We start from the raw sequence: 13,513 nt of genomic DNA, 5'->3' as shown, positions 1-13,513 counted from the left end.
TGCTTCATCATTGGCTGTCAATTTAATATCTCTTTTGTAGTCTTATCCTTAAATTTTTGTTGTTTACACGTATTATTTCTGTGTTAAATAAGTGTAAAAGTATATTTGGTACTTATCTCAGCCAACCCGGGAGTCAGACCCGACATGTTTCGCACGAAGGTGCTTTATCAAGGGTCTCCCTGTGTGACAACAGAAAAGAAGCTGTAACATACAGTTGTGCTTGCTCCCTTTCTAAAAATATAGTACATTCCCCGCAAGGATAAAAAAATTTTTTCTATTTAGAACTCAAAACTTACCAAATTTAAGGATAAGACTACAAAAGAGATATTAAATTGACAGCCAATGATGAAGCTGTTGGTTGGGGGTTGGGGAGTTGGGGGGGGGGTTCTGTGGGGATGGGAGGGCGTATTGTTTGTAACCGTGGAGGACATCAGAACACAGTCCTCCGCGGAGTTTGCTCTCATTTGTACACATGGTTTTCAGCTGGTATTGTTATTGTAGTGTTCTTTGTTTAATAAAAAAAGGATTTCACATAAATCTCATAAGAACATAAAGAACATAAACAATGCCTCTGCTGGGTCAGACCTGAGGTCCATCGCGCCCAGCAGTCCGCTCACGCGGCGGCCCAACAGGTCCAGGACCTGTGCAGTAATCCTCTATCTATACCCCTCTATCCCCTTTTCCAGCAGGAAATTGTCCAATCCTTTCTTGAACCCCAGTACCATACTCTGCCCTATTACGTCCTCTGGAAGCGCATTCCAGGTGTCCACCACACGTTGGGTAAAGAAGAACTTCCTAGTATTTGTTTTGAATCTGTCCCCTTTCAACTTTTCCGAATGCAGAAGAATAGCCATATGGGTCACAGCAATGGTCCATCTAGACCAGCATCCTGCTTCCACAATAGCCAATCCTGGTCACAAGAAATAGGCAAAACCCCAAATGGTAGCAACATTCCCTGCTACTGATCCAGGGCAAGCAGTGGTTTCCCCCATGTCTGTCTCAATGGCAAACTATGGACTTTTCCTCCAAGCACTTGTCCTAACCTTTTTTAAACCCATCTATGTTGACCACTGTTGCCACATCTTCTGGCAACACGTTCCAGAGCTTAACTATTCTCTGAGTGAAAAAATACTTCCTCCTATTGATTTTAAAAAGTATTTCCCTGTAACTTCATCAAATGCCCCCTAGTTTTTGTAATTTATGATGGAGTATAAAAATTGAATCGCTTGTACCACTCAGTATTTTGTAGACTTCAGTCAAATCTCCCCTCAGCTGTCTCTTTTCCAAGCTGAAAAGCCCTAACCTCTCTAGTCTTTCTGCATACGAGAGGAGTTCCACCCCCTTTATCAACTTGGTCGCTCTTCTTTGAACCTCTTCGAATTCCACAATATCTATTTTAAGATATGGCAACCAGAATTGAATGCAATACTCAAGGTGAGATAACACCCTGGAGCAATATAGAGGCATTATAATATTTTTAGTTTTATCTACCATACCGTTTCTAATAATTCCTAGCATCTTGTTTGCTCTTTTGACTCCTAATGTGGACCCTAGCATCTGGTAAGCATGATTTGGATTATTCTTCCCAATGCGCACACCAGTTCCCTTTCCCGTACCTCTGTAACATTCTTGGTGTGAGCAGCAACTCCCAAACTGCTGTCACGCCAGCATCAGCTCTTCCTCTGACATCACTTCCTGAGCCCCCGCTTAGAAAGTGACATCAGAGGAAGAGCCGTTGCTGGCGTGACAGCAGCTTGGGGGTTGCTACTCATGCCAAGTACATTACAGAGGTAGGGGGGAAGGGAAGCTGCATGCACATGATAGGAGGGGGAGGGGAATGAGTGTTTGGAGGTGGGGAGAGGGGCGGAGTTGAGGGTGGGGGAATGATACCACCACCCTGGGCACCTCTCACCCTCGCTAGGTCACTGGTTTCAACTATTTTTTCCAGCACTGAAATCAGGCTCTGTAATTTCCTGTAATTTCCTGGATCACCCCTGGATCTGTAATTTCCTGGATCACCCCTGGAACCCTTTTTAAAAACAAGCATAACATTAGCCACCCTCCAGTCTTCAGGTACTACAGACGATTTAAGCTCAGCATAAATATTCATTGTGGATATCCTGAAAACCTGATATATTGGATTTACCCAGAGTAAAGAGTTGCCTATTTCCATTTATTTTAGGGGCCCTTTTACAAAAGTAGGGTGAAATCTGGGCTTAGCACTTGAAAAAGCTCCCATGTCAGAAGGCACAAAGCCCAGATTTACTAAGGCATAAAAGTTGGTTGTAATCTTTTGTCTTTTGCTTAGTCATTGGGCCTGGGTCCAGCCATCAGAGAGGTAGTGGGATTGTAGAATAATAAAACAACAGCCACGTATTGCAAAAAGGATATATTTTGTATATAGAAAATGGGCTTATTATTACAAAGGCACAATGCTTAGGAGAGAGATGTGTCACAGAGCTGCTTTCTTTGTTTTGTGTAAGTACAGTGAGATGCTGGTTCTTTTGTGAATGTCTGAAGAAGGAGGAGTGTGTGTGAGAGGAAGCAGATAGAGAATAGAGAATATGTGTATTATATACGGTAGGTGCCTGCCTGAGAGGAGGTGTGTGTGTGTGTGTATGTGTGTTCCCATTAGGGCATGGCACCTGCAAGAAAATAAGGCAGGAGCACTTACCACCTCCTATAATGCTGCCGTGTTAACCCTATATTAACCAGTTAATGTGTACTAATGTGAATGTGCTAATTGTTTAACACTTTCAGGGCCACTCTATGCTCATGACAAGCCCCCCTCAAAGAAATATATTTCAGAAAATAGTGCATGCGTAGCTCATGCAAACAAGCAAAATGCCAAAAAAATATTTTAATGCGTTTTGCAGTAGCTTGTTTTACATGCACTAAATGTGCATTAGGGTTTTTAACATTCTGTAGTAAAAAAAACAACACCAAAACCCCCAAAAAACAAACCCTTAGGGGGTCTTTTTACTAAGGCGCGCTAGCCAATTTTGCATGCGCTAAATCAGCTAGCATGCCTTAGTAAAAGTAACATAGTAACATAGTAACATAGTAGATGACGGCAGATAAAGACCCGAATGGTCCATCCAGTCTGCCCAACCTGATTCAATTTAAATATTTTTTTTTTTCTTCTTAGCTATTTCTGGGCGAGAATCCAAAGCTTTTCCCGGTACTGTGCTTGGGTTCCAACTGCCGAAATCTCTGTTAAGACTTACTCCAGCCCATCTACACCCTCCCAGCCATTGAAGCCCTCCCCTGCCCATCCTCCTCCAAACGGCCATGCACAGACACAGACCGTACAAGTCTGCCCAGTAACTGGCCTAGTTCAATCTTTAATATTATTTTCTGATTCTAAATCTTCTGTGTTCATCCCACGCTTCTTTGAACTCAGTCACAGTTTTACTCTCCACCACCTCTCTCGGGAGCGCATTCCAGGCATCCACCACCCTCTCCGTAAAGTAGAATTTCCTAACATTGCCCCTGAATCTACCACCCCTCAACCTCAAATTATGTCCTCTAGTTTTACCATTTTCCTTTCTCTGGAAAAGATTTTGTTCTACGTTAATACCCTTTAAGTATTTGAACATCTGAATCATATCTCCCCTGTCTCTCCTTTCCTCTAGGGTATACATATTCAGGGCTTCCAGTCTCTCCTCATACGTCTTCTGGCGCAAGCCTCCTATCATTTTCGTCGCCCTCCTCTGGACCGCCTCAAGTCTTCTTACGTCTTTCGCCAGATACGGTCTCCAAAACTGAACACAATACTCCAAGTGGGGCCTCACCAATGACCTGTACAGGGGCATCAACACCTTCTTCCTTCTACTGACTACGCCTCTCTTTATACAGCCCAGAATCCTTCTGGCAGAGGGGGTTAGTGCTTTCCTTTCTTGCCTTGGGATCTCTGACTTCCCCTGCTGTCTGGTTGTGCATCCCGCACCCTATTCATCTCAAAGAGCTGCAAACTACTTTGGGATCAAACTGGGCATTTTCTAAAGAACAGCTCATAGCACTGTCACAGAAATACAGAGTTAGCCACCCCTACCCAGTTTCATCAAGGAAGTTCATAACATAAAAACTTATCGCCAGGGTCCACTATAAATGCGCCTGTTTAACTTTCAAAATCCTATATGGTATCCTCCCTCCCTTTATCCCTCTTTCTTGGAATTCCTCAAACCCTAATACCACCAGATCCTCCCACAAATTAAAACTATCCTTCCCCTCGCTAAAAGGCATTTCCCACACAGGAAAGCTAGGGACCTCCCTCCACTTCAAAATCACTGAGCTCTGGAACAACCTTACCTCCCCTCTTCGGAACTTGAGCTCTCTCCAAGTTTTCCGCAAACATCTGAAAACCTGGCTTTTCTCAAAAAATGCAAGTCTCCCTCCAACTTAGGAATCAAGGAAACTCTTATATCTTGGCATCCCAAGCAGTGGCGTACCTAGGGTATGTGGCACCCGGGGCCCATCATTTTTTGACACCCCCCCCCCCATCTATATGAAAAATATGATTTTTAGTACCAATCTACATATCGCACCACAAGAGTGTACCTAGGAAAAGGCTGCATCTTAAACACTGCAGTGAGCACTAGAACACCAACACATACATTGTAAAACTAAACAAGCCAGATCCCGCACAGTCAATTGGTCCTGTAGTCAATGCCAACTGAAAACTATGTCTTTTTCATACACACAGAACAGAGATACACCCTCGCCCAAAATGGAATAATCACAAACTAAAAATAGAAATATGTAGACAAAAGTTAAACTGATCCGCCAAGAAACCAGACCCTGGATACAATGCAACACCACAAAAAACAGTAACACATGTCCTCTAATACAGTGCAAAATATAAAGACAGTAGATGTAAATTTGAAAAAACTGATACATAACAATCACCACTTTATAAATTAACAAATAAAAATAAAACAAATAATGAGAAATAAAAAAATACCATTTTATTGGACTAATTCCCGTAAGCTCGGTCCCCATTCCCGCAAACCACCTGATTCCATCCACACAAGCCTTGAATTGTTTATATTAAAGTATAAAAAGAAACAATATTCTGTACAATTGTCAATTTATAAATCAGCGTCTTTTCCCCACTTTCTTCCCCATTTCCCTTCAGCATCCTCAGCCCACTCTCTCTCCACTTTCCTTCAGCGCACGCACATAAAAACAAGCAAGTAATTTTATATCATTTTCATTCTATTCATTCATAGAAATTAAAGTCTAGATAATGCCAGTCACATAACAAAACATGATTTTACAAAAATAATTCCCTGCAGTCAAGCCTGCAAGGATTACTAGATGTCTTTCAGCAGTTCCCCTCCCTCCCCCTTACCTTTGTGGCCAAGTCAAAATGATCTACCAACAATAAAATTTTAAAAACACAAAGCACGCTGTACGCAGAGAAAATGTTAATTATCATTTATATTCCGCGGGTTTTCAAAGAGGTCAAGGCAGATGACTTTATGCAATGTCACCTCAGTAACAACTATACAAAAATAGACAAATATTCCCCCTCCTTTTTTACTAAACTGCGATTGCGGTTTTTAGCGTAGGGAGCTGCGCTGAATGCCCCACGCTGCTCTCGACGCTCATAGGCTCCCTGCGCTAAAAAACTCTATTGCGGTTTAGTAAAAGGGGGCCATAGTGCAAAATATAGACAGCAGATATAAATTTTCAAAACGGACACATTTTGATCACTAAGTTGAAAATAAAATCATTTTTCCTACTTTTTTGTCTGGTGATTTCATGAGTCTCTGGTCCTTCTTCTGGTCCTTCTTCTTTCTCTCTCCCCCTGGCTCCCCTCTTTATTTCTGCCTTTCTTTCTCTCTCCTCCTGGCCCCCCTCTTTCTTTCTGCCTTTCTTTCTCTCCCCCTTGACCCCCTCTTTATTTCTGCCTTTCTTTCTCTCCCCTTGGTCCCCCTCTTTCTTTCTGCCTTTCTTTCTCTCTCCCCCGACCCCTCTTTCTTTCTGCCTTTCTTTCTCTCTCCCCCTGGCCCCCTCTTTATTTTTTCCTTTCTTTCTCTCTCCCCCTAGCCTGCACAAAGCCATCGTGCCGATTTCTCCACTTCCACGATTCTTTCCCTACCCTCACCCCCAAGCCAGCAGCCGATTTCTCCCTGCTCCTTCCCCGATGTCCTGATGTCCTGAACTTCATCGGGCAGCAGCAGCATTCACAATTCACTGCTGTTGCCCGCTTCAGACCTTCCTCTCTGTCGGGTCCTGTCTTCATGAAAACTGGAAGTAGGCAGGACCCGGCAGAGAACAAGGCCTGAAGCCGGCAACAGCAGCGAATTGTAAACGCTGCTGCTGCCCGAAGAAGGTAATGGAGCACCAAGGCAGACCGCTTCTCCCCCCTCCCAGCCGAACCCCCGCTGACCCTCCTATCTCTCCCCCCCCGTGAACCTTTCCGACCTTCCCAGCGAGAGCAGCAAACCTCCTTCGCGGCTTTCTCCTCCCTCTGCCGCATTACTGATGACGTCATCAGTGATGCGGCAGAGGGAGGATAAAGCCAACGCTATTTGCTGCTTTCGCTGGGAGGGTTGGAAAGGTTCACTTGGGGGGGGAGAGATAGGATGGTCAGCGGGGTTTCGGCTGGGAGGGGGGAGAAGCGGTCTGCCTTGGTGCTCCAAGGCCTGGCGCCATTACCTTTTTCGATAATGGCGCCGATGCTGCTTTCGCTGGGAGGGTAGGAGCGCGATAGGGACCGGGCCAGCTGTGCACCCCCCCCCCTAAGGCGGCACCCGGGATGGACCTCCCCCTCGCCCCCCTTGGTACGCTACTGCCCTGGGGAAACAGCCTGCAACAAGATCGCGCGATGCCAGAGATCTTTGCCTGCTTCGGCTGTTTCCTCCGCCGCGGTCCCGCCCCTCCTCTGACATCAGAGGAGGGGCAGGACCGTGGCGGAGGAAACAGTCGAAGCAGGCAAAGATCTCTGGCATCGCGATCTTGCTGCAGGCTGTTTCCAGACGCGACACCCGGCGTAGGGGGGGGGAACTGGACCGGACCGGGAGCACCCCCTCAGGGCTTGGTACCCGGGGCGGACCGCCCCCTCCGCCCCCCCCTTGGTACGCCACTGATCCCAAGTCCTCTAAATTTTCTTCACACTTCTACTTCTAACCCTCTGTTGTAGTTCCTTCCTATTTCTCCTACTGTAAACCGCGTCAAGCTCTACGAACGTCGAGATGATGCGGTATATAAACCTAAGGATTAGATTAGATTAGATTAGATTTCTATGTCGCAATATCTTTAAGTTCTATGCAGTTTACAAAAGAAAATTGAATTAGTTTAATGAAAATTTCATTTACCCAGGAATCTAGTGAACAAATACGTTTTTAGGTTTCTCCTAAAATGCTGGTAGGTGCTACAAGTTACAATTAAAGACTGCAAATCCCTGTCCCAAGATGCTGCCTGATAGGACAAGAGGCAGTGACGGTATTTTTAAAATTTGCAACTTTTGACAGATGGAAAAATACAGAAAGCATGTGTCGTCTAGTCAACAAATGCGAACGAGTCCATACTACATTAAGCCAAACACAAAGAGCTTTATTCATCAAGGTTTTCCCCCTCCCCCATAGACAAAGAATGAGAAGAAACAGCTTCAATGAATCTGGCCCATAATGCTTGAGTGTGGATTGCATGTGAGAGGCCTGAATTTCCATACTGGCCAAGCCCCTTACTGCAAATCAGCCCATGAATTCACTTCCACTGACTGACACCACAGCACGTGTGTGCGTCACCGACACACAGTTGTAACAATAGTATGAACTAGCTCCATTGATTCTCTTTGAAAGTACAACACTCACCATCGGTGATATCAAAATCATTTTCAATGCAAAAAAATTCAATCATGTCACGCCTCTTCCGTTTAAAGGACATCGTATCATTTACAAAATGATGTTGTTGACATTCAAAACTAGACTAGCAGGGCAGCCTGAATTTATTAATAGACTTTTGATTCCCCACTCCTCTCAGCGGTTCTCTCCGGTCCTCTAAACAAAATCCACTTTCAATCCCTTCATTAAGACATATCAATAACATGAGAACCAACATTTTTTCTGTCACTGCCCCTTCGCTTTGGAACTCAGCACCGAACTATATGAGAGAGAACATCATTAGAAAACTTCAAATCCAGCCTATAAGCATTTCTTTTTAAAGACGCTTTTGAAGCATGATCGCCCTTTTAAGGATGTTTTAAGTCAACATTAATTCAGCCTTTCTGGCTGATATCTGTTTTCCCCCGCCCCTTTGTTTTTCCCATTTCTCGTTCTTTCCTTTCCAAATTTTGTAGTTCTTCCCTTTTCTTACGTGTCTGTTTGTCAATGTCCGTTTCATAAGTCTTGTGTTCTCGTTTTTGTACTTGATTCTGTTTTTATCCCCTATATGATGTTTTCATGTATTATTTTAAAATTTTTGTAAAACCACCATGGGGCTCTGGTGAAAAGTCATTCAGTATTTCTGATTTAGCATTCCTTTCACTAAACAATTTATTTCATACTTATGTTTTTTCAGAAATGGAATTTGGCATATATGAAAATCCAAATTTATCTATATCTAAAAATGTTATAAAATCAGACTATGCTTTTACATTAAGCCATTCCTGGCCATCCATATTTTTTCAGAAAAGAAATGATCCTCTTTTAATTCATGACTTTTGTTACTATTGAAATCAAGGCACACATGTTGTAATTGTCTAATTGATGCATATCAACATTTTAATGTGTGGCTGTCTGATTTATGTCTGTAATTCCTTTAGCAAGAGCGTTTTTCATTTCCAGCTGGCCCTGTGACGTGCTGGTGAAGACACAGCTGCCTGGATAAAGACAGCTTTTAAAAAAAAAAAAAAAAATTTTGGCACAGCTAGTTAAAAAAAAAAGCCCTAAACAAGGAAAAGAAAGGAAAATAAGGCAAAAAATTAATGACACTTCACAGAATGTGGGACATTTCCTAAATATAGCAACTTGCCAGTTCTGGTGTATGCCCTGGTCCTACAGCTGCTCTACATTTAAGGCCATTCTCATTACTCAATGATAAGGCAGTGCTGGATAGAAGTGATCGGCTTGGATAGAGTTACCATATGACTCCAGAAAAAGGAAGACAGATTGAGATATCCGGGTTTTACTTCCATTGAAAACAATAAGTATGGAGGTCAGATTGAGACATCTGTGCTTTACTTTCATTAAAAGCAATGGAAGTAAAACCTGGATGTCTCAATCCGTCCTCCTTTTTCTGGAGTCATATGGTAACCCTAAAGCCGCTTAGAGGGATACAGCACAGGTACATAGAGGCAGACAAGAGTAATCCAAGGCTGAATGAGTCTTTTAAGGACCAGAAAAATCACAAGAAGATACATAATCTCTCCTTCTTCAAAGGTTTTGGGAACATCCAGGAAAGGGGGGGGGGCTATTTCTGTCTTAATTTGACTTTTGAGTATGTCTACCTAGGGTGGGAGGATATTTTTTATCTGAATAGGGTAAGGTTTTTGGGATAGTCTTTTTATGTGTTTTATTGAATAATCATTGGATGGGGGGGGGGAGAAAATGGTTTGTTTTGCATATCTGTAAGTTGAATGTGCTTTTATTACCTTATTAGTCTTTAAGCCTGTTACATTAATGGGTGCTAGAGTAGATGTCTGTCTGTCTGGGGGGGGGGTTTCTTTGTCTCTATCTCCTTGCACGCTGCCTGTCTGTCATTTTTTCTGTCTGTGTCTCTCCCTATCCTTAGTGCCCTCAGTGCCTTCTCCCCATGTCCTTAGTGCCCCCAGTGCCTCTGTACTGTGTCCTTAGTGCCCCAGTGCCAGCGTACTGTGTCCTTAATGCCCCCAGTGCCTCCTTCCTATGTCTTTAGTGCCCACAGTGCCTCCTTCCTGTGTACTTAGTGCCCCCAGTGCCTCTGTCCTGCTTAGTGCCCTCAGTGCATCCTGGCACCTCTGTACTGTGTCCTTAGTGCCCCAGTGCCAGCGTACTGTGTCCTTAATGCCCCCAGTGCCTCCTTCCTATGTCTTTAGTGCCCACAGTGCCTCCTTCCTGTGTACTTAGTGCCCCCAGTGCCTCCGTCCTGCTTAGTGCCCTCAGTGCATCCTATGTCCTTAGTGCCCTCAGTGGCCATTTCTATGTCCTTAGTGTCCCCAGTGCCTCCTTATGTCCTCATCATCAGTTACGCAGCAGAGGAAATTAGGCCAGTAAAAGAGCCGAAGCAGCGTGTTTAGTGTGCCTGGGACGCTGCTGGAGCTGCGATGTTTGTCGGCCGTGTAGCGGTGGGAGGGTCGGCTGGGAGGGTCAACGGGGGTTTCTGGTGTGGCAGGTAGGGTTGGCGGGGGGGGGGGAGTCACGGCATGTTAGTGGTGTGCCGGATAGGGTTGGCGGTGGGGGGGGGAGGAGGGGGAGTCGCGGTGTGTTACCTGGCCGGTCCTTCAATGCACGCATGCGCACTCTGCCGGCCACAACCCGACAGATCAGATCTCAGGGAACACGGGATAAGAGTGCGCATGCACGCTTAGCATATTATATATACTGCCGATATTATTATATTGCACTGTCACAGCAAAAAATTTCGAACACCCAATCTAAACAACAACAAAACATGGCGTTTTCAAACAAATACCTACTTATACTGGGGATTCTCTACTTAAAATGTTATAGAAGCTGGTGTAATGACGAAAAAAAACCCAAACTAATTCCTATTCATTTTTCCTGGCACAAGCCAACCAAGACGAGTAAACCAACTGGCCCACATCAATTTCTACATGACTTTTCAAAGCTAGGCCCACTACAAATACCCGTGGTAAACAGAACGCGCAACTCCTTTAAACACCATAGTAACAAGATCAAGGAAAGAAAATTGAAAACAATAGAATGTACTAATACTCCCACCCCAATTAAATATGCCAATTTCAAGGGATATTACCTAAACACCCATTCAGTAAGAAACAAAGCTCAAATACTGCACGATTGGCTGACGCACACTAACCCTGATCTCCTATGCCTGACCGAAACATGGATGATTTCAGACACAGATGCGATTATGAAAGAAATGCTACCCCAAGGTTACAAAATAATACCACTATCTAGAAACTGGAAAAAAGAATCCTTTGAATATAGCAAAATAGATGCAAAAAACACAAACGACCTAGAAATATTAACCTGTAAGATCACCAACACCCAACTAGAAGAGGCACTAACCATGACACTATTTTACATCCCCCCAAAAAAGTGGTCTAATACTAGAGAAGAGTTCTTCAAATACCTTACCACCAACACCCTAAAAGGAACATATAACCTACTACTGGGCGACATGAACGTTCACCTAGAGCAAGTGGATAAACCAAACGTGATAGAAATTGTCACTTTCCTAACAACCCTTGGCTTCTCAGTACCAAAACCAGAGAAAACACACAAAAAAGGCCACCAACTAGACCTAATTACCTTTTCACAAAAAGAAGTCCCTGACCCAAAGATCCAACATAGCATAGAGGCCTGGAAAGAATGCATCTGGTCAGATCACTACATTTGTACTTTTGATCTTTATTGGCAAAAAAAAATCACCCCAGCCAAAGTCTAAAAGAAAAAACCCAAACCCAGCCACAATCACCAGAAGAGGAACTATAAACCCAATAGAATTCTGGACCCACTACGAATTACAACCCAAAATGGAGGAAACACAAAACTTCCCAAACAGATGGGCAAAGTCTAGCAAAGAAATATTAGATCAAATAGCACTGTTACAAACATACAAAAAGAAAGAAAGGGAACCAAATGAATGGTACGACTCTGAATTACTAACTCTAAAACAGGAACTGAGAAAAATAGAAAGAACCTGGCAGAAAACAAACAAAGAAGAAGACAAAATTCACTGGAAACAAAAAATGAAAAATTACAAAAATCTGATCAGAGAAAAGCGAACATACTACGCACAAAAAATAGGGACACCCAAAACAAATAGCAAGGAACTATTCAAGTTGGTAAACAAACTAACAGACACCACCCAAATCATGCTACAGAATAATGAATGTACACCCTCGGCAGAAACTCTTGCCACGTTTTTTAAAAACAAAATCTTAGATGCAAGAACGACAATACCTTCATCCTCACCCAACTTCGATTTCCAATCAGAACCCCACGAAAAAGAAACATAAGAACATAAGAAGTTGCCTCCGCTGAGTCAGACCAGAGGTCCATCTTGCTCAGCGGTCCGCTCCCGCGGAGGCCCATCAGGCCTAGTGCCTGAACAGTGGTCCCTGATTAATTTTGTAACTTACCTCTAATCCCATCCCTATAATCTACCTCTACTCTTATCTGTACCCCTCAATCCCTTTGTAGACATGCTCTGGAACCATTTTGAACCTCCAAACTGGCACCAATTCCTAACTCTATACAACAAATATACCAAATCAAACTGCCTACTGGACGTATGTCCTTCCAAGACCATGACAGCAGCTACACTAGATTTTAAAAAGGACCTTTTTAACTGGATAGCAACCACTCTCGCTGAAGGAACATTCCACGAGGAAATGGGACACATACTAATCACACCCATTCCAAAAGACCAAAAAAACTCACTAGCCCTAAAAACCAACTACAGACCGATAGCAAGCATCCCCTTATTCACTAAGCTGCTCGAAGGACTAGTCAATTTGGAGCTAGTAGACTATCTGGACAAATTTAATATCCTCAGTGAACACCAATCGGGATTCAGAAAAGGTTTTAGCACTGAGACAGTCCTGGCTTCGATCCTCAATCACCTATACGGCTTATTCAGCAAAGGAACAAGTGCTCTGATTTTACAACTAGACTTCAGCAGCGCTTTCAATCTGGTTGATCACGAAATAATGCTACACTGCCTAGACGGAATAGGAATTACGGGAAGAGTAAGAAACTGGCTACAGGGTTTCCTAAAAAAGAGATCTTACCGGGTGATTAGTGGAGGGACATACTCAAACACCTGGAAAAACCCCTCGGGAGTACCACAAGGTTCACCGCTGTCACCTACTCTATTCAACATCTACATATCATCCCTAGGACACTTCCTAAAAAAGCTAAACCTAATCCACTACATATATGCAGATGACATTTCCATTTTAATCCCAGTAAACAGCATAACGAACGAGACCTTAGAATACATTTCTCAAATTATGACTGAAATAGAACACTGGATAATAAACTTCAAGCTGAAACTAAACACAGAAAAAACAAAAGTCTTCCTTGCAAGCCCAACAGACGAAATTACCAATACAACGTTACATATAAAAGATCATGCATACTCGATTACTAAAACAATAAAAATATTGGGAGTCACTCTAGACACACACTTGACAATAGTGGAACACACAAACATAGTAGTAAAAAAATGTTTCCTGACACTGTGGAAATTAAGGTTCATCAAAAAATATTTTGACCCTCTATCATTTAGACTACTAGTGCAATCACTAGTACTTTCAACATTGGACTACTGCAATATTGTTTATATGGGTATACCCAAAAAAACTGTAAGGAAACTT

At 43.2% G+C, this 13,513-nt stretch overlaps 1 protein-coding gene across 2 annotated transcripts in view; it reads right to left on the bottom strand.

Moving 5' to 3' along the window:
• Positions 1 to 13,513, bottom strand: part of CLIP2 (CAP-Gly domain containing linker protein 2) — a 169,398-nt gene that overhangs the window by 146,606 nt on the left and 9,279 nt on the right. The window lies entirely within an intron of this gene.

Source organism: Geotrypetes seraphini, chromosome 15, assembly GCF_902459505.1.
Source record: "Geotrypetes seraphini chromosome 15, aGeoSer1.1, whole genome shotgun sequence".
Taxonomy (NCBI): domain Eukaryota; kingdom Metazoa; phylum Chordata; class Amphibia; order Gymnophiona; family Dermophiidae; genus Geotrypetes; species Geotrypetes seraphini.
The sequence above is the reverse complement of the archived record's forward strand: the minus strand, read 5'-3'. Positions and strand labels throughout refer to the sequence as shown.